Source organism: Barbus barbus (assembly GCF_936440315.1).
Source record: "Barbus barbus genome assembly, chromosome: 6".
In the NCBI taxonomy this organism is placed as follows: Eukaryota; Metazoa; Chordata; class Actinopteri; order Cypriniformes; family Cyprinidae; genus Barbus; species Barbus barbus.
In genome coordinates this window covers 37,631,818-37,653,967 of record NC_136734.1, presented here as the reverse complement: position 1 = coordinate 37,653,967, position 22,150 = coordinate 37,631,818, and positions in this window count along the sequence as shown.

The window sequence follows — 22,150 nt, the reverse complement described above, 5'->3', positions numbered from 1 at the left end:
CATATAATTTAAAGTCGTTTATAAAATGTGAAAAGCCCACTTCTTCATATGTAGCTATATGGAATTTTCCTAACAAAATAAATAAATGTATAATATGTTCAATTAAAATTTTCGTTTTCTGTATAAAAAAAGTACATCAGATTTCTATCATACACTCCATTTTTCTGCTAATATAGAATTCCAAATCCTTCCAAAAGAATCTTGAGTAAAGTGATGTACACACCTGTGCAACTACAAAGCCTTATTTGGCGCATCATCTTCTAGCCCCGCCCATATTCTCCGTTCCTTGATGATGATTGGTTCACGCACACGTCTGTAACGCTATGGGGACGCCGAACAGTTCTCCAGGCGCGTTGCACACATTTCGCTCTTATTTTTACGATGAATTTAAACAACTACGACTGTTTCTCGCAACTTCAAATATCATCTCGAAAGTGGAGGAAATAAAGTGGCAAATGCCACAGGAGGTGGTCAAGTCATACCTGTGCTGTGTTGAACTAAAATCTCAGCAATGTCGCTACTGTGCGTGCGAGGCAAGTGTTTGGGACCTTTAAATATTTTTCGTGTTATTGCATTGTATACCTGTATATATATATATCCTTCTGTTTTGAAATAGCGTGTAGTTAGTTGCTAAACTTGAAGTGCATCTGAAAGCAACAGGTTATGATGTTAACTTATAATATTCTAGCAAAGGTGCAACTTTGATAAACATGTGAGTGTAACACAGACTCGAATGTGTGTTATTGTGGATTGAATGCAACTCAACAGGGTTTCCAGCTGCTGAGATGTTATTATAGCATATGCTGTGATTGTCTTACTGTACACAATGTGATTATATGTGACAACCAGCACACATTTGTCTGTGCATTATTGCATTTCATCCATCTGACTTATGCTATGCTTAATAAGAGAGATATATGCACAGAAAAACTATGTCTACTGTGCACCTGTTGTTATACATCCATGTTCAATCAATAACATTTCAGATCAGTGAGCTTGAGTAGATTTAACTTTAGCAGATTTAACAAATCAAGCATTAGAGTTGACTGGCTTTAATCGATGTAATTTCGCTTTATACACTAATATAAGCACTAAATGTTATACTGGATGTCAAAAATACTCCTTATTGATAATATAGTGTGCGAAAAATACTAATCTGCAACCATTTGTTATCTAAGCAGACTAGTATGCTATTACTATTTTTTTTTAGCATATCTTTCTATGACAGAAATATTAAGAGTACTATGCTAGTATGTGATTTCATGTACCACTGGCTCCTGTGTGTTAGCCAATCAGAAAACTTGGAGTCAAATCTCTTCCAGTGATGTGAGATTGAGATTTACATGTTATGCCAACATTTATTAGATTAGGTTTGGATATTAATGTTGCTCATACTCCGAGGTAGGAATTTGAACAAAACGTCTAATTCTAAGCATTAAACTTAATCACATTTCTCCTATTAATTGTGCTACTGGCATAATTGATACCTTAAACTTTTTAAGCATATTAAAGAGGAGAACATTGTTTTCTTTGCTAAAAATAAGTTTTCTATCCTTGCATTGGTGAACAAACCTAATGCATATCTAAAGACAAGACTTGAATGGGATTTTTTTAACTCGAGCCTGTAAGTAGCAACCCAGTAACCCCCCAGATTACCCTAGTAAATGAATAGCAAAGTCAGCATGCATGTTAGATCTTGTTACAAAAATGCATAAATGTTTCCATTTATTTATTTATTTATTTGAAGGCTTCATGTATGCAACCTTGACCCTACAAGCTTGTGTACATCTGCTTGCATTTTGCATGTGCAGGCACCAATTAAATTAGTAGTATAAAAGTCTTCTTTTATCACTTCTGTTAAGCCGTTGACTATTGAAATCGTTTATAGCAGCTAAATATTCTGCTTAGAAATAAGTGGTATGGAAAAACTGAATATTTGCAGCATGAGCATGACAGCAATTTTAAACTGTCTATAGGAGTTTCCTCTCTTTATAAATCTAATACAATTGATTTGAGTTTGTCTGGACTGGAGTAAATTGCTGTTCTGTGAGGTCTTTTGTGTCACAAAGATATGTCATGCTGTCAGCAGTCATAAGAGAGGAAGCACGTACAGAAAATCAAAAGAGACTGACATCTCGATGATGAATAGAGAGATATTCTGGGATAACAGAACAAAATAAATATGATTTGGTCTCATCGTGAATGTAACAGTGGATTATTATGTTTTGCCTTTTCTCTCAGCGTTTTGCTGCAGACTGTGTTTTACAGTTGAGTTTATAAAAAAGGCATAGGGTACGAAGATTTGGTTTGCAGTGTTTTGTGTGTTGCTGTGGATTGTTCAGAAGTTTGTTCTCCACACGTAGAGTGGAAGCACACAGGCACGAGGGGAAAGTGAAAAGTTAGACGGATGTATATAGCGCGATGCTGGTGTTGGGGGGAAGGACAGAGCTTCAGTGTAATCCTCCAGCCATCTGGTGTTGCGTGGGTCTGCGTGTATGCAGCCGCAGCATCACATGTGTGCATGTCAGCCGTAAGCTCTCTGCAGCCTCTGTTTATCCTGTCTGACCAAAAGAATGCATCTAATACTCTATACCTATCCTTTTTTTCTTTTTCTTTTTTTTAAGATCTGTGCATTGTCTTTTACTGCTTGTCATCTGTTGTTTTATCTGTATTTGTGTACCCCCCCCCCCCCCCCCCTTTCATCAGGTATTCTATTGCTACAAAAAGAAAAACCTTTGCAATTTGTGGTTTTCACTGGGTTTGTGGGTTTCACATTGTCTTTTTTTCTTTTCTTTTCAGTGAAAAAGGCCAAGCTGCAAGGACCTCCAGGTAATGGACTGTTTGCGTCATGCATGAAACAGTTGTGGCTCTACAATTACCCTAAACTCAAAGAGGAAAAAATAACACATCATTCAGTCAATTGTCATTCACATGAGTGTTTGGTGCTAAAATGAGGTGCTTGAATCAGACTCGTGCTGCGGCCCAGTTTGACTTGGACTGGAGAGACGCGGTGAACTGGTTTTCTTGTTAGCCAGCAGGCAAGCACTAGACTGTCAGGGGATTTTCACTCTACTATAACACACATTACACTCTCTACCCAGGAGAGAGACAAACACACACGCTGTAAGTGTATGTCTTTTAGTGACTGAACCTTAGAATTAGAATAAGCTTTTCGGAAGAGCAATGAAATGAAATTTGCATTAATACAACAGGAAAAAATAGGGATTATTATTTTTAGTTTATCAGTATCATCTGATATTAGATATTTAATATCAAATATTTGTGCATGTTCTTTTTCCTATTTTTTTAATGTAGATTCTCTTGATATATTTAGCAATTCTCAAATATAAAATATATATATATTGTTTTCATAATATACATTGATATATTGATTGATTTTAGTATTTTATTTTTTTATTTATTCAGACAAAGTAGTATAGAATTTTATAACCGCTAGGCTATTTATCCATTATCTGCCATGGACATTATCTTGATCTTGTCATTATCAGCCAGAAAAACATATTTTATTGGACTGTCCCAGATTTAGTGCAAGTAGAAACCTTTTTTATGAAAAACACTCACTCAGGGACTTGTTCTGTAGGATTTTACCAGAAAAGATTTGAGCTAAATCTTGTGTATTTTTGTTTTTATTTTGTTTGTAACTCTTGTATTATTTCATTTTATGTATTAACCTTTTATTGTGGCCAGCCTAAGGCACACCTGTGCAATTATCATGCTGTCGAATCAGCATCTTGATATGCCACACCTGTGAGATGGATGGATTATCTCGGCAAAGGAGAAGTGCTCACTAACACAGATTTAGACAGATTTGTGAACAATATTTGAGAGAAATAGGCTTTTTGTGTACATGGAAAAAGTCTTCGATCTTTGAGTTCAGCTCATGAAAAAAGGGGGCAAAAACAAAAGTGTTGCATTTATAATTTTGTTCAGTGTAAATTATACTATATTATTTGTATATAAATACAAATTATAATCTGATGCATGTTGCATATAAAAATGGCAAAAGCTGGCTACAATCTCCAGCTTCAGTCTGACTGTGATGCAATTTCAGAGAGGCAAGCTGCAGAGATTTCTCGCAGTCTACAGGGAAAGGTTGTGTTTATGAGGTACCGAGCTACTAGAATGTGTGATTCTGACTAGTTTCTTTTTTGTGTGGCTTACTATCACATTAAATATTGCAGATATTGTTGGCACTTATGATTTGCTTGTGTTGTTTTTCTCATTTGTGAGTCACTTTGGATAAAGATTTCTGATAAAAATGTTTGAGAGCAAGTGGTGATATTGAAAGTTTGGTCGAATAGGTATGGATTGTGGGGACAAATTTATGGTAAATAAATCTATATGGGTACATGAGTATCTTTCAGTCTAAATGATGAATCTCTTTGAGAAGCTAATGCGCTAGTGTTTCGTCTCTGTCTGGCATTTGGTGTTCTTATTGACTGTGTCTGGGTCTTCTCATTCTCCCTGTGTCACCCACACCATGAATGTCTGCTTCTGCTTTATCCTGCATCATCCATCCTTCCATCCATCCATCTGCTAAATTCCTTAATGGTGGACTCTGTGTTCAAATATGCCTACTTCCATACTTTATAGTATGTGAAAAACAGTACTCCAAAAGTGTAGTATGTCCGATTTAGTATTTAATGGGCAAAAAGTATCCGGATGACCTGCTATTTCTAGAATCTGCATTCGACGGACACTTTACTATCCCATGAAGCCTTGAGAAATTGTGAATGGCTGTGATGCGACGCAACTGATGCTGGTAGGTCATGTGAGAGTGACAACATGTCTGAATTGAATTCATATTAACCATATTCATACTACATACAGTATCTCACAGAAGTGAGTACACCCCTCACATTTTTGTAAATATTTTCTTTTCATGTGACAACACTGAAGAAATGACACTTTGCTACAATGTAAAGTAGTGAATGTACAGCTTGTATAAAAGTGTAAATTTGCTGTCCCCTCAAAATAACTCAACACACAGCCATTAATGTCTAAACCGCTGGCCACAAAAGTGAGTACACCCCTAAGTGAAAATATCCAAATTGGGCCCAAAGTGTCAATATTTTGTGTGGCCACCATTATTTTCCAGCACTGCCTTAACCCTCTTGGGCATGGAGTTCACCAGAGCTTCACAGGTTGCTCCTAGAGTCCTCTTCCACTCCTCCATGATGACATCACGGAGCTGGTGGATGTTAGAGACCTTGCGCTCCTCCACCTTACATTTGAGGATGCCCCACAGATGGGTTTAGGTCTGGAGACATGCTTGGCCAGACCATCACCTTTACCCTCAGCTTCTTTAGCAAGGCAGTGGTCGTCTTGGAGGTGTGTTTGGGGTCGTTATCATGTTGGAATACAGCCCTGTGGCCCAGTCTCTGCTTCAGTAGCCTGGTTGCACAGACAGGGTTTAGACTAAGCCAGGGTTAGGCCATAGTTCAATTAGGACATTTAAGTAATTTTTATAAATGTGCCTTGGACAAAAACATTACTGGTGTCCATCTTGAGACAAAACAAAGGCATTGATATATTTTAAGATCAAGCAGTGCAAATTTCTTTCAGTTGAAACAGCTCAGACTTACATTTTAGTCTAGGACTAGGCTTAAGCCTTGTCTGTGAAACCGGGGAGTATGTCACAGTACATGTTGGCATTCATGGTTCCCTCAATGAACTGTAGCTCCCCAGTGCCGGCAGCACTCATGCAGCCCCAGTCCATGACACTCCCACCACCATGCCTGACTGTAGGCAAGACAGCCTAATCCTCACCTAATTGGGCCCAATTTGGACATTTTCACTTAGGGGTGTACGCACTTTTGTGGCCAACGGTTTAGACATTAATGGCTGTGTTGAGTTATTTTGGGGGGACAGCAAATTAAGTTATACAAGCTGTACACTCACTACTTTGCATTGTAGCAAAGTGTCATTTCTTCAGTGTTGTCACATGAAAAGATATTTACAAAAATGTGAGGGGTGTACTCACTTCTGTGAGATACTGTAGAACATACTTTTCTAAAAGTCACCAAGTAAATTTCAAGCTAAATGTAGTACAAGACAGTATGCTATTTCAGACACAGTTGAAGTGCGTAATTTCCCCACAAATAGCAGCATCAAAAAGACATAAGATATTAACATGTTATGCTAAACATAAACATAACCATAGGCTAAACATAATAACATCAGCTGAGTTTAGGGCAGAACTACCTGTCCAGGCATTGGCAGATGGAGATTACTAAAACATCTTTGAAGACAGTCACTATTTCTGTAATTCTGTTAAGTGCCGATAGTAGTGCAGAAATCACATGCTTCATCTGAATTTATATACTTTATGTATGCATATATGGTGTGTTTTCCTTACTGGATTAGAACAAAATAACTGCATAATTCATGTACTCTTGATTGACCTCATGTAGAGTGGCTGTTCCATAAATGAGACTAAGATCACTGATAGAGAGAGAAAGAGCGCCAGCAGCAGCAGAGCATCAGTCTGTGTTTGACTCCCAAATGAACAGAGGTCTGTCAGAGTGACAGAGAAGCCCATAGAAATCTAATCTATTGCTAATAACAGAAAAAGCCTTCTCAGAGTGTCCCACCCACAGTACAGAATTCAATACTGTGCTAGAATCAAATGCAGTTTGACTCCTAATAATATTCTATTATCTTTGCCGCAGAGGGATTCTTACTGAAAAGTGAATGTGGCTCACTTTAGTTTAACAGCTGGTGATGCTTAATTGCATCAAATTAAGGAGCCTATTATTTGAGACGGGTGTCTAAATTCCTGTTTCTTGGCTTCTACCTGCTCTAAGCATGCATTTGTTTTTCATCTGAAGATATTTAATTTTCATTTTACATTGATGGCTTGCATAATGTACTGTATATGATCATGTGCACACTACCATTCAAATGTTAGGGGTTTGTCTCTGTTAGATTTTTTTATATTACTGTTATTATATATATATTTTTTTTTAAAGAAGATACTTACCAAGGATGCATTTATTTGACGAAATATACAGTAAAAAAATATTACAGTGAAATATTAGGCTGTTCCAGTTTTAAACAACCGTTTTCTATTTAAATATTTTTAAATGTTATTTATTCCAGTGATGGCAAAGCTGAATCCGCAAACATGAATCAGTGATCCTTCAGAAATCATTTTATTATGCTGATTTGTTGCTTAAGTAACAGTTTTGATTATTGTTGAGGACAGTTGTGCTGCTAAGTTTATTTTTGTGGAAACCGTGCTGCTTTTGTAGGGTTATTTGTTAAACGGAAGGGGAAAATTTTTAAAATGAAAACTTTTGTTGCATTATAAATAACTTTACTGTCTTTTTAGTTTAACATATCCTTGCAGAATAAAAGTAGTTCTTTTCTCTATAATATGGACTAGGTTTATTGCTTGTACTTGGGTGTCTGTGTTTTTATATTTAACATCATGTGGGAGTATTTCTCCAAATAGCTCGTAAATGTCAGCTGTACAGGCCCAGACATGTGTGAATATGACTTATTTATTTTCGCAAGTCATCAAAAATTAAATATTCATCAGGTTAGGCATCCCTGGGAGCCCCTTTGCACTCTGGGACAGTGAGAGAGAGCGTATAAAGGAATCTTATGAAAGGAAGTGGATACAGATGTAAAGATGTACCCACAAAAGAGTCTGACGTACATAAGAGTAATTAGAGATTCAGAATGATATAAATATTTGATCATTTCCCTGCTTCACCCTAGGCCCAGATAAGACCATTAATCACAAAAATCACACCTCGCTTCTGTATTTCCATTTATTGCTGACTCCTTTTCCCTTCAAATATATTGCAGCTGTTCTGAAGCCTAACTGTAGGATTGCATGTTACTTGATCCACAAATTGGAAAGCAAAAGTTTCAACTTTTCTGTTGCCTTCAGATTTTGAAAAAATAGATATTAGTGCATACTGTATTTCCTCACTAAATGTAGATTTCAAGCTGAAACCCACCCTACTGTTTTGGACAGCACAATAACTTTATTTTTTAAATAGATGAAGTGAACTTGCTTTACTATAAGGTATAAGTAATAATATATTTAAAAATGACAGAAATCAAGAATGAAATTATTTGTTGCACATCAATGCACATGTTTGTTACTTTCATTTTACTTCTTAGTTTGGAGTCATAATTTAGTTTTGTTCTTGAGGACACAGTCTGAGTGATGGTCACCAATATAGATGCAGAAACATTTAGAGTGAATTCAGTATAAGTGGGCTCAGTTTGTTTACAATGGTCTTTAATTAAAAGGACACCATTTCTTTAGATTATAAAGTAGTTTTGGGTGTTGCTACAGTATATGACCCTGGTGATTGTTGCTACATCTCGAAGGAGGACTCATGAAAGATAGTAAGCCCATTGATTTTAATCAAGGTTCCTTAAGAAATGTAATATTTTATTGTGACAGTACTTGTATTATTCGTCACTGCTGTTAACATGGATTAAAATGCAAATAATGCATTTAAAAATAGTTTTGTTAGGTTAAATATTACTGGCCCATTTTGGCTGAGTGTGCTTGGTAAAGTGGGCCACTTTAGACCTTTACTAATTCTTCTCTTATTGATTGAATAAATTGATATATACTGATTATTTCATAATTTACATGTATTATTGACTTTTTTGAAAACAGAAATGAAGTTGGTTCTTGTGGGCATGCTGAGAATCAAATAAATAACAAAGATAATATAGCTGCTATAGACTTTAGGGACAAAAAATAAGTGCTTATTGCATTAGTTGAAGAGTGAGAAAGTCATGATAGATTGTCAACCAGAGAAAAGAGGATGACCATTTTAGCAATTAAGAAACATTGAGATTAAAAATTTAGACTGACTATTTATGTTTGTTAATGGATGCTGAAAAATGTCAAACACTAAAACTGTATTCCAAAAGGGTACAAGTTTGTTCATTTTGATGAAAAATGAGGCATCCGGGTTGAAGACCTCTAGCTGGTTGACCAGCCATAGCCATGATGCCGCCCATCAAGATGGCTAACCTGCATGCCCATTCTGGGGAAGTTGGTTAACTAATCGCCATTGCTGGTGTATTTTAATGTAATCTTCCACATTATTTTCCACATTATTTTACTTTAGCCTGAGTTAGTAATCAGTCTTTGTATACTTTTAGGTTCATCTCTGGGAAGAATAAAAAGTGTGGAATATTACTTAAGCCAAGGTTAGAAGTGGCCTTCATCTGAGGTTAAAAAAGATGCTGTGTTAAGTGTTTTGAGAAAAGCCTTTAAAGGAACACTCCACATTTTTTTGAAAATAGGCTAATTTTACAACTCCCCTAGAGTTAAACTGTTGAGTTTTACCATTTTTGAATCCATTCAGCCCATCTCCGGGTCTGGCGGTAGCACTTTTAGCTTAGCTTAGCATAGATCATTGAATCGGATTAGACCATTAGCATTTGGTCATCAAAAACGACCAAAAAGTTTCGATAATTTTCCCATTTAAAGCTTGACTCTTCTGTAGTTACATCGTGCACTAAGACCGACGGAAAATGAAAAGTTGTGATTTTGTAGGCCGATATGGCTAGGAACTATACTCTCATTCCGGCGTAATAATCATTGAATCGGATTAGACCATTAGCATCTCGCTCATATTATTCATGGATACTACACAGTTTTTTGCTTTGGGATATTTAAGAAGGAAGTAAAAATGTTAAATGGACAAAACATGGTAGATCACAACGTTATTTTAACCTTTGGTGACTTAAACCAGCCATTAACTACACATTTTTTTGCTTTCTGTTTTTCATGTTCCTGGCAACTTATGATTGAAATGGTTTTGTACTTAACTTGACAAGGTCAAAGATGTATTGTTATGAGAAGTTAGTCGATCCAGTAATATTTGCGCTACCATTTCAGCCGAATCCCTTCTAACCCTTTAACAATGACAGACCCACACACACATATGCAACCAGCCAGGCTCTTACAAAGAATCAATTGCCCTTCACCGACTTTTTCTATCTTCTCCAGCTCTATCCTTCCATCTCTCTCTCTCATTCCGCCCCAATTCTGCTCTTCATTACGGTGGTCATATCAAGAGTGGGCTGCAGAAGCTGTGTTCCTCTGGGATAAGGAGGAATCCATGGGGACAGAGATTACAGCCTGTCTGCAGAGAGAAATTGGAAGAATTCTCATTAAACTAGCATTACTTCTTGAGAACAGCTGTCTAGTTCTCACCTAGACAAACACATGACACTTGACCCTCCAGGATTTCATTAGCACTAGTGTATGCATACACACTCGGAGGACAGTTTTTTTTAGTTCTTTTAGAGCTCAGGAGACTTAGACTTGTGGTTCAATATTTAAAAAATATTTGACTTCATATTGAAATATTTGTGTCATTTTGGCAAATTAGAGCACAATTTGAGATTTCTTTTGAGGTGATTTTTTTTGGTCACCTCCTGTCTCTTTCTGTCTGTATTTCTCAAGACTGACAGATGAGGTAAATTGCACCTGGGTAAGTGAAAGGTAGAGCATGAGAGGAAATAAAGATTTAGGGAAGGAGAATCGGGGAGTAAAGATCAGGACTGTACTATTCGTTAGCCATACCAGATAATCTTGGGTGGAAAGATGGAGACAGCCTCTTCAGTGAAGGACACATTTTCTCTGGGGCTTTCTACAGGATTCATTAGACTGTTGAAATAAATCAAGAGCGAAGGACAGAAAGCCTTTCAAGAGGTGGTCAGTATTCAGGTTAATTTTATTCAGCATATTCTTTGAGTTGTTTTAAGAAAGACTGTACAAAATGCAGGCTTCATTTCTGTGAGGGATTCTCGGGCCAAGCGCCTTGATTGGATGAATAATGCCACTGTAAATAGAAATGTCATCGAGCAATCGTCTGCTGATTAATTTCCGCAGATGAGAAGTTCAGCTCATGCTGATATTTATGAGCTAAATTTAGAGTAATCACAGGGTCATGAACACATTGTATTATAGAAATAATATTCTCTGGAAACAAATAGTATTTTCTGGAAATAATGATGTTCTATCTGAAAGGAATATTGTTCAGAATAATCAATTTTTTGTCCAATTTGATGATGCTGCCTCTCTCTCTAATTCTTTTTCTCTGCTTGTGCCATTTTCTTTTAAAAATCACCCTTGTGAAATGAGTCTTGCGGTCTTTGTTAGTCTTCGTAAGAACATGTAATTCAGTACACATTTTGCTCCATGTTAACAAACCCGGTTGGTTTCAAATGCGAATTGTAGACTGGAACATATATGCATTAGTTTTTTTTTATGTAAATGACAATATTGTGATTATCCAGTTGATAGTAGATTAAGAAGCTGTAAATGTTGTCAGAGATATATTGTAAATGTTAAGTTAAATTCAGCAAGGATGCATTAAATTGATAAAAAGGGACAGTAAAGACTTTTAAATCGTGACAAAAATATTCAAATAAATGCTGTTCTTTCTGTTTACCCCAAAAAGTATTATAAATTCTACAAAAATATTAAGTAGTAATAATATTAATAGATAATATTAAGAAATTATTCTGATAATATGAAGAAATTAGAATATTAAGAAATTTCTCGAGCACCATTTCGGCATGTTAGAATGATTTCTGAAGGATCATGCGACACTGAATACCGGATGATAAATAATGGCAAAATTCATCAAACATCAGTATGAATAACATTTTAAAGTGAAAATTCAGGTGTAAATAACAACTTTTTAGCCTTTATGCAGCCTTTATGAGAGACCAACCCCAAACTTTTAAATGGTAGTTTAAGTGCCATAAAAGTATGAAAATGCCTTAATATGGTAGATGCATGTTTTTTTAGGCCATACTTGGCATGCAACACTCAGTTTTATGTCCTTGGCCTGAAAAATGTTGAAGCCCCACTTACACATTTTTAAAAAAAGTTTTTTTAAAGTTGTGACGTATTGTCAAGTATGGTGACCCATACTCGAAATTGGTGCTCTGCGTTTAACCCATCCAAGTGCACACACACAGCAGTGAGTAGTGAACAAATGCACGCACACACACACACACACACACACACACCGTGAACACACACCCGGAGCAGTGGGCAGCCATTTATGCTGCAGCGCCCGGGGAGCAGTTGGGGGTTCGGTGCCTTGCTCAAGGGCACCTCAGTCGTGGTATTGAGGGTGGAGAGAGCGCTGGACATTCACTCCCCCCACCTACAATCCCTGCCGACCGGGGACTCGAACCCGCAACCTTTCGATTACAAGTCTGACTCTCTAACCATTAGGCCACGACTTCCCACGACTTCACGACTTTACACATTATGTGTGCCGTAGGAAAAAGGCCTTAAAATGATGTGAGACATGTCAAACTTGGGAACATAAGAGAACTAAATGAAAAGTAGGACAAAGTTTATTTGATTTTTTTTAAACCATATCCAATTTTGTATGTGTAAAAGGATGAATGTGGGTTGGCCCATTTGTGTTCTCCTGGTGTGTATGTGTTTTTTTTTTATTTGGTAAAGTCTGTTTCCCTGAGAAAGAAGGATTGATGGAGCCTTGCATTCCTCAACCTAAACCAACAGTCACAGATGCAGTGAAACTAAGTCTTGTGTACACGATTCATCTGGACCAAAATGACAAGGCAATCTTGTGAAATGCCTGCAAAGAAGTGAGAAGTGTACTGTGGCATCCTAGAGAAGGCTGCAGTCCGAAGGGTATATCAGTTATGCTGAGGTGCTACACTGCAGCTGATGGAGAAAGATGCCTTGCTGCTCACCCACTGCCGATCATGACCCTGCTGCTTTACCAATGATACCAGACCAGACACCTTTAGTCCTTTCTTCAAAATCTGATTTTTCTTTTTGTAGCCTATAAATATATGGCTTTTTGGACTGAGGACAAAGTTTTGAGTTCTGAAAGCTGCATGACATATTTTTGACATATTTTTCAAATCAGTACTTTTTAATCCTGAACCATTTAATAATGAGATTATAAAAGCAGCTCTCTGTACAAAGTCAACTTTGGAGAGATGATAGAAGCACTCACATTTGTCTTCGTCGTCCTCTGTACTTGTGGCTCTCATGGAGCTCTTGTGGCACTTTATATCTAGGTTTAATTATGCCTGCTTGCTTTGACCTCTGATAGTCAATTTCAACCTGTCTGTGTTGCTGCACATAATAACTATTGCATTTACATAAAACCATGAATATTTAACACACACACACACACACTTAGAGGTGGATGTCACATCTCAATTTTCCATTACAATACTTGTCAGTTTGCTATGACATCACATTAGTTGGTTTATTTAATATAGAAAAAAGATGCATTCCTCAATTTCTGTATTCCTTTGCATGAAGCTTTTAGTGACCAGTAATTCCTGAAATGTCGTCTTTTGTCTTCCACGGAAGAAAGTCATACAGGTTTAGAATAACATGAGGATGAGTAAATTTCTTTTTTGGGTGAACTATTTGAAAATGATAGACTTTAATGTTCTAACCTGTTTTTTTTTTTTTTGCAGACAAGTTTAATGTGTATGTCACGTTGAAGGTCCAGAATGTTAAAAGCACAACCATCACGGTGCGAGGAGACCAGCCCTGCTGGGAACAGGACTTTATGTTGTGAGTATTTCTGTTTTTGTCATGTTTCCATGCTTTTGGAAATGTCTGTACCACTGTAACACTCAAATTTGTGCCTAATGAAAGGGCCCAGATTCGCTGAAGGACTTTAAAAACACTCAAAACTGCTTTGCTGTGGAAAATGGAAGATTGTTTATGAGCACATCAAACTGGATGTGCAGATGTGTTCTTCGAAATAGAAAACAATTTAATATTTTTAAACCTCAGTATTGAGGATAGTGTAAAATTTGGTATTTTGGAAGAGTTAGAGCTGTTATGTTCTGTATATCTTTGCATTTTTTATTTTGGTTCCTGCATTAAATGCACAGACTCTTCAGTTTGTCTTATCTTCACTTACCTTTGACCCTCTTGTGTTGCAATGACAAATGTTAAATAGCTTTTTGGTGGGCTCTCAAGAGGTTTTGTGCGTCCCGGAAATTGTCCCTGATTTTCAGATTGTTCCAGAGAGAATTTTGGCAATTCTTCAGGAAGAATTCTGAGAATCCGCTGCAGTTACAGTGATTACCAGAGAGAGAGAGGGAGCACAAAACACAAGGACTGACATATAAAGTTTTTTGTTCTTCCCTTCAAAACGCACATTTATTCATTCTTCACCAGAGATGGAAGGGTTACTTTAATTTGTTCCCAATTTTACCCAGTGTTAAAAGTAACATAATTTTAGACATTTATTAGAGATTACTTTTCACATTTATCTTGAATGAGAAGGGTTCATTTCAGTCTGATTCTCATATAAAGCTCCTGAAGCACATGTATAATGTTACATAATTTTTTGAAGATTAAAAACCTTAATCCCCATTTGTTGTAGCTGGATTGAAAATAGTGAATTTAAGATAGAAATTAAATTGATTTGTTTTGGGACAACTTGAAGAAATATGTGAAATTGTCAGTAATTTGATTGTTTACTGTTGTATTTTATATACGCTGATATAGGGTCATAAGCATTTTTTTATACTTTTATTCATCACAGATGCAGTAAATTGATCAAAAGTGACAGTAAAGACAGTTGTAACATTAAACACAATAATATTTGTTTTAAAAGATTTATATTTCAAATAAATGCTCTTCTTTTGAGCATTCTATTCATTAAAGAATCTTGAAAAAATGTATCAGTTTTCACAACAGTATTTAGCAGCACAACTGTTTTCAAGACTGATAATAAATGTTTCTTTAGCAGCAAATCAGTATATTAGAATGATGTCTGAAGGATCATGTGACACCGGACATTGTAGTATTGGCTGTTGGAAATGCCATCTACAATCCGAAATCCAGAACTTTTGGGACGTTCTTTTAAATTTGAATAAAATGGAATCTAAAAGAATTTCAAATCACATGAGCCAATATTTTATTCACAATAGAACATAGATAACATAAATGTTTAAACTGAGAAATTTGACAATTTTATGCACTAAATGAGCTCATTTCAAATTTGATGCCTGCTACAGGTCTCAAAATAGTTGGGGGCATGTTTCCCATGGTGTAGCATCTCCTCTTCTTTTCAAAACAGTTTGAGGACGTCTGGGCATCAAGGTTATGAGTTTCTGGAGTTTTGGTGTTGGAATTTGGTCCCATTCTTGCCTGATATACGTTTCCAGCTGCTGAAGAGTTTGTGGTCGTCTTTGACGTATTTTTCGTTTAATAATGCGCCAAATGTTCTCTATAGGTGAAAGTTCTGGACTGGAGGCAGGCCAATTCAGCACCTGGACTCTTCTACTACGAAGCCATGCTGTTGTAATAGCTGCAGTGTGTGGTTTTGCAATGTCCTTCTGAAATACACAAGGCCTTCCCTGAAATAGATGTCGTCTGGAGGGGAGCATATGTTGCTCTAAAACCTTTTATATACCTTTCAGCATTCATTATGCCTACCAAAATATGCAAGCTGCCCATACCGTATGCACTTATGCACCCCCATACCATCAGAGATGCTGGCTTTTGAACTGAACGCTGATAACACGCTGGAAGGTCTCCCTCCTTTTTAGCCCGGAGGACACGGCATCCGTGATTTCCAACAAGAATGTCAAATTTGGACTCGTCTGACCATAAAACACTTTTCCACTTTGAAACAGTCCATTTTAAATGAGCCTTGGCCCACAGGACACGACTTCGCTTCAGGACCATGTTCACATATGGCTTCCTTTTTGCATGATAGAGCTTTAGTTGGCATCTGCAGATGGCACGGCGGATTGTGTTTACCGACAGTGGTTTCTGGAAGTATTCCTGGGCCCATTTAGTAATGTCAATGACAGAATCATGCTGATGGGTGATGCAGTGTCGTCTGAGGGCCCGAAGACCACGGGCATCCAACAAAGGTCTTTGGCCTTGTCCCTTACGCACAGAGATTTCTCCAGTTTCTCTGAATCTTTTGATGATGTTATGCACTGTAGATCATGGGATTTTCATAGCCTTAGCAATTTGAAGTTGAGGAACGTTGTTTTTAAAGTATTCCACAATCTTTTTATGCACTCTTTCACAGATTGGAGAGCCTCTGCCCATCTTTACTTCTGGGAGACTCTGCCTCTCTAAGACATCGCTTTTATAGCTAATCATGTTACAGACCTGATGTCAATTAACTTAATTAGTTGCTAGATGTTCTCCCAGCTGAATCTTTTCAAAATGTCTTGCTTTTTCAGCCCTTTGTTGCCCCCGTGCCAAACTTTTTGAGACCTGTAGCAGGCATCAAATTTGAAATGAGCTCATTTAGTGGTAAAAAGTGTAAAATTTCTCAGTTTAAACATTTATGTTCTCTGTTTTATTGTGAATAAAATATTGGCTCATGTGATATGAAAGTCTTTTAGTTTTCATTGTATTCAAATGTAAAAAATATCCCAACATTTCTGGGATTTGGTTTGGAAATTACATTTTAAAATATATTAAGGTAGAAAAGAGTTATTTTAAATGAATAATATTTTAAAATGTCACATTATTACTTAAGACTCTTTTCATGTTTTTAAAAGAAAAGAAATAAACAAACCCAAACGTGTCAATTCTCCTCATTTTCAAACAGTTTATCACATTAACTGTGAACATGCTCTACTAACCTTTGACACCCAGAAACTGTCCAAGAAATATTGGCCACTCTATCTGGTTATGTCAGTCGGAAAGCCTGAAATCAAAAGCAATGTGCCTTTTACCGCTTAGAGAAAGTGTTGTATAATTATAGGGATAGTGTGTTAGGATTCTAGGCCAGTGGCTCAGCTTTGTGTGCGTGTTCTATTCAGACGGAGATCCTCTGTGCCTGGATTATTGTCCTGCTGCTCAGCGCTCACCAATGATCAGCAGGTTAAAGTCCACACATACATAACACACTTTCACTGAGGGACTGAAACAGCATTGTGTGTAGAGGATACAAGGATAAAGTGAATGTATTAAGGAAAGTGAGAGGTATTGATAGAGAAGCTAGGAGGAGGTTTCAGACGAGTAAATGTGAAAGTTAGTGTGACACATTATGCAGAAAACTAGGGGGGGGGGGCACTCTCAAATTGCTAGCATTTAATAATAGTCAATGACTACTATTCAGAAGTTTGGCGTTGGTAAGATTTTTAAGATTAATATTATTATAAATTAAAATAATGACAGTATTTTAATGTAATTTGAAATGTGTTTTTTTTTTCCCTGTGATGACAGTATCCTGCGATACTAAATGTTCAGTATCATTAATCCAGTCTTGTGTGCCACATGATCCTTCAGAAATAATTCTAATATGCTGATTTGAACCCGAAGAAACACTTATTCTATATTGAAAATGTTGATTTGGACAGTCCTTAATGCCTTCGTACCTCCACATTTCTGTATTCAGCCTCAATATATAATTTATGAGTTTTTGAATTCAATTAAAGAGAGGTAGACATGGGTTGTGACATGCTGTCTGTCTCTGTCTGCTTACCCCAATGAAAACAAATTTTCCAAGGACGGCTGTTGTTTATTATACACCCCTTTCTTCATTGCACACACAATTTAGAATATTATTTTTGCTTTGTTGGTGGCAAAATTAGTAGCTTGAAGTCCTTTCAGTACTTTTTCGTCACTGATATAGTGTAATGTAAACATAAACATGTAATGTTTATAGTAGGGTTAGATCATTCCCTTTTTGAACTAACTTTATAATGTATAAATGCGTGTGCACATATACTGTGTTCTTTTTTTTACCACTAGTAAGGCCTAACTGGGCTACATTAACCAAAATTGGGTTCAAGTCTTAAAAGGGGAGATTCACGACCACTATTCTGGCCTACTTGCAAGATGCTTAACTGCTGTAGATTTCTTTGGAACAGTGTTAGCTAAATCAAGAATGGAATGGTTGCGCTAATGGTTTGCTTCCAGCTTCAAGCTCTTTAGAAACCGCTAAGACTCACCAAGGAAGAGAGGGAGAGACAATTATGAGTTTTTCATAGAAATTAAAATATTTAGAGGTAGCAGGACTCCCGACAGCCTCAATGTTCTGATCGTAGAGTTCGGAGAGACCTGTAATTAATTCCCCCTCCTCTTCTCCCGCCTCTTAATATAATTACTGTCTTTATATTGAATATGATTGTGAAGAATTAGCCTGGTATGTGCAATGACAATTTCTGCTTGGGTAGTTTAAATTGCATGAGCTTGACATTTATTATTTTGAATATCAGGAGAATATTTTGCTCAGGCAAAATTTGAGGGGAAGAAACTGTTAACACTAAAGCAGGTTCCAAAATGGAGACTCTTTGAGTTAGTTGAATTATTTCACCCCTAAATAATGGAAATTGTTACCCTCATTTTGTTTCTAATTCATATGACTTTCTTTTTTAAAATGACTACATTTTGAGAAATATTCAGAAAATTCGTGAAGTGAGTGATGGGGAGGATGGGGGATAAAAGCACCATGAAACTGTCTTAAAGTGGGTCATGTGACTTTTCAACTTATACAGTTTTGGAATGGCATAAGAAGGTGCAAATTGTTGGTTGAACTATACTTTTAATTCTGACATAAGCAACATGACCAAATAAAATTATATGCAAATTTAAACGGATATGAAATCATTCATGTATGTGCATAGGGATGATCTACTAAAGCAAACATCAGCCGGCTCAAACTTGACGTTACAGAGACCCAATTAACTATACTGGTAGCCACCAATATACAAGAAAACCTAATTACATAATTCCATTCCCAAAAAAAGTCAATTAATAATTCAAAATTAAATTTTTATGATCTGTACAAAATATTTATGCCCATTTCCTCAATTCATCCACCGTTGGTAAGGCTATTTTTAGACTTAGTCCCCTAAAGGACACTGATGAAGTGTCTCGAACTCCTAGAGAGGTGTGGGTGAATTGGGAGGTTTCAGAATTGGTGCATTTCTTCATCATATTTGTTGATGGTCTGATCTCTATTTCTGTATCTCTATCTGTGGCCCAAGTGAGATTAATCGTCTGGATCTGGGTCTGGTTGTGGAGGTGTGGAATAAAGGACTCATCTGGGACACATTAATAGGAACAGCATGGATCCCACTTAACACCATCCGCCAATCGGATGAGGTAAGTGGGTACCACCAGCCAATCGGAATGAAGAGAAATGTGCCCTCGACAGTCACACATCTCAGCTGTCTATCTGGTGAGGCACGAAAGTGCCACTCCCACCTTGTTTCACACAAGACGTTAAGACCATCTGAGTCATGCCCGGAGCTGAGGTGGGTGGGGTGGGTGGTGGGTGGGGAATGCAGTGCAAATGGTGAGAATGACGAAAACATTTTCTTCCAACTGGACACTTCTGGAATAACCCCATGGTGTTAACCCCATGGTAACCCCAAAGGTGGTCAATTAAAGGAATAGTTCACCCCCAAATTAAAATTAGCTGAAACTTTACTTATCCTAGGCCATCCACGATCTAGATGAGTTTGTTTCTTCATAGCAGCAGATTTGGAGAAATTTAGCATTATGTCCTTGGCCAGTGGATCCTCTGTAGCAAATGGGTCCCATCAGAATGAGTCCAAACAACTGATAAAAACATCACAATGCAGCGAAAGCAACACTTAGATGTTTTAACTTCAAGCCATTGTTAGCCATTCTGGCAAAAATGTGAAAACCCATCTATAATGCTTTCTTTGGTGGAAAAGTTGTATCATCTGAATCAGGAGAGAAAAATGCGCCGTTCAAGTACCGTTGCCAAAGCAGTTCAAAACACTGATGTGAGAGTCAGTGGATTTTGATGTGAGAGGACAAGGGATTTTCATTGGAGAAAGCATTATTATGGTTATGGGCTGGTATTCAGCCTAGAGATGTGTTGGCAGCCACTCATGTTTTCTGCAGAAAACATAAAAATGTTGTTGAATTAGTTAATCCTGCCCTTATGATTTTATAAATTGACTGTGAAACAGATACAGTCAAACTCCCCCTGTTGAAAAGAGATCCCTTCTGACTTGAACCATAAAAAAAAATTAAAAAAACATTTGTGAACCTGGACCACAAAACCATTCATAAGTAGCATGGGTATATTTGTTGTAGCAATAGTCAAAAATACATTGTCAGTATGGGTCAAAATGGTCGATTATTCTTTTATGCCAAAAAACATTAGAGTATTAAGTAAAGATCATGTTCCATGAAGATATTTTGTAAATTTTCTACCGGAAATATTTCAAAACTCAACAATTTTTGATTAGTAATATGCATTGCTATGAGCTTCATTTGGACAAATTTAAAGGCGATTTACTCAATATTTAGATTTTTTTGCACCCTCAGATTCCAGATTTTCAAATAGTTGTATCTCGGCCAAATATTGTCCTATCCTAACAAACCATACATCAATGGAAAGCTTATTTAAGATAATGTATGAATCTCAATTAAAAAAAAAAATTGACCCTTATGACTACTTTTGTGGTCCAGGGTCAGTACCTTCATGCTCTCTCTCTCTACACTGTATCTCCGAGTCAGAGTTGGGATGATGTCTTACAGGTCTCTCTGTCTCTTTCTTTAGGAGGGACCTGGAGAATGGACCTCACTGGATTCTGAGGTTCTGATGAAGGAAGATGAGATCTATGGCACTAAAAACCCCACTCCTCACCAAGTGCTGCTGGACACACGCTTTGAGCTCCCTTTTGGTAGTCCACATATAATAGAATAGAACATGCCTTTTTTATTTTATTTCTAGATTTACCTTTTCTCAGACCTCTTAGAACTGATTCTGAGCAGTTCCTTTAACTGCCACATATACAGTGGCCACAAAACTAAATTCATACATTTTTAAGTGACTGAAGTACTTTGAGGGCCACTGTATGATATAAAACATCTAAATAAATCGGGAGAATCAAGGAGACATAAATGGAGAACATCGAAGGAAAAAAGAGAGGAAGCAAAGGGTGCTGATGTACTTGTGATGTTGCTGCAGTAACCTCTGTCTCATGCCATATTAAACACTGTGAATACAGAATTGAGTGCTGTGTGGCCAGAAGAACTGGAAGGGAGGAGCGAGCGGTGCATTGGAACAGTGGAAGCTGGAGTTTTATCTAAAGATACCTATAGACTTTCTTTTTGCCTTATTTCTGTATTATTTGTTTGCTTGTGCAGATATCCCCGACGACGAGGCCCAGTACTGGACTAAAAAGCTGGAGTGCATCAATTCTATGAGGATACATGATGAGGTACAGACTGTGTGCGTTTAGATGGAGTAGAGATGTGAGAATGTACAGTAGAAGTAACATGTTAATTTGATGGGTCTGGACAAGAGTTACCACTATTCAGATAAAAAAAAAAAATTATTATGGTGAATTTCATATTTGAAATATGAATTTAAGATATATATTTTATGTATTTGAGTGTTTTTTTTTTTTTTTTTTTTCACATCCAACAAATGGAAATCTGTATTGTTTTGTGGGTTCATTGTCAGCTATTGTCCGGAAAAAAAAATCTCAGAACCTTTTCTTATATGTGTGTATATTCATATGTATGTTTGTGTTGATTATATGTATGTATGTTGATTTGGAGCAGATATTTGGTATTTTGCTCTCATGTATGTTGCCTTGGTACTCAAAAAAAAGGAATTCTGCAGTTTAGTTAAAGAAAAAAGATCTTCTACCTCCTCCTGCTGTCAGCTCTGAGTTATTGCAAGGGCCTTACAGTTATACGGCCAAAAGACCACTAAGATGTGATTTACAGGTGCATCTAAAAAAATTTGAATATCGTGAAAAAGTTTATATTGTAACATTTCAAAAAGTGAAATAAGATTTATAGATTCATTACATGTAAAGTAAAACATTTCAAACTATTTTTTTGTTTTAATTTTGATGATTAGAGCTTACAGCTCATAAAAGTCAAAAAAGTATCTCAAAATATTAGAATATTTCCTAAGATCATTCAAAAAAAGGATTTGCAAAACAGAAAAGTTCAAGTTGTTTAAAGTATGTTCATTTATGCACTCGATACTTGGTCGGGGCTCCTTTAGCACAAAAACTCCAGCATCAGTGAGGAATGGCATGGAAGCGATCAGCCTGTGGTCTGAAAAAAAAAAAAAACTTTTGAAATGTTTCACTTTCATATATTCTAGAATTTCATATATTCTAGAATTCAAAATGA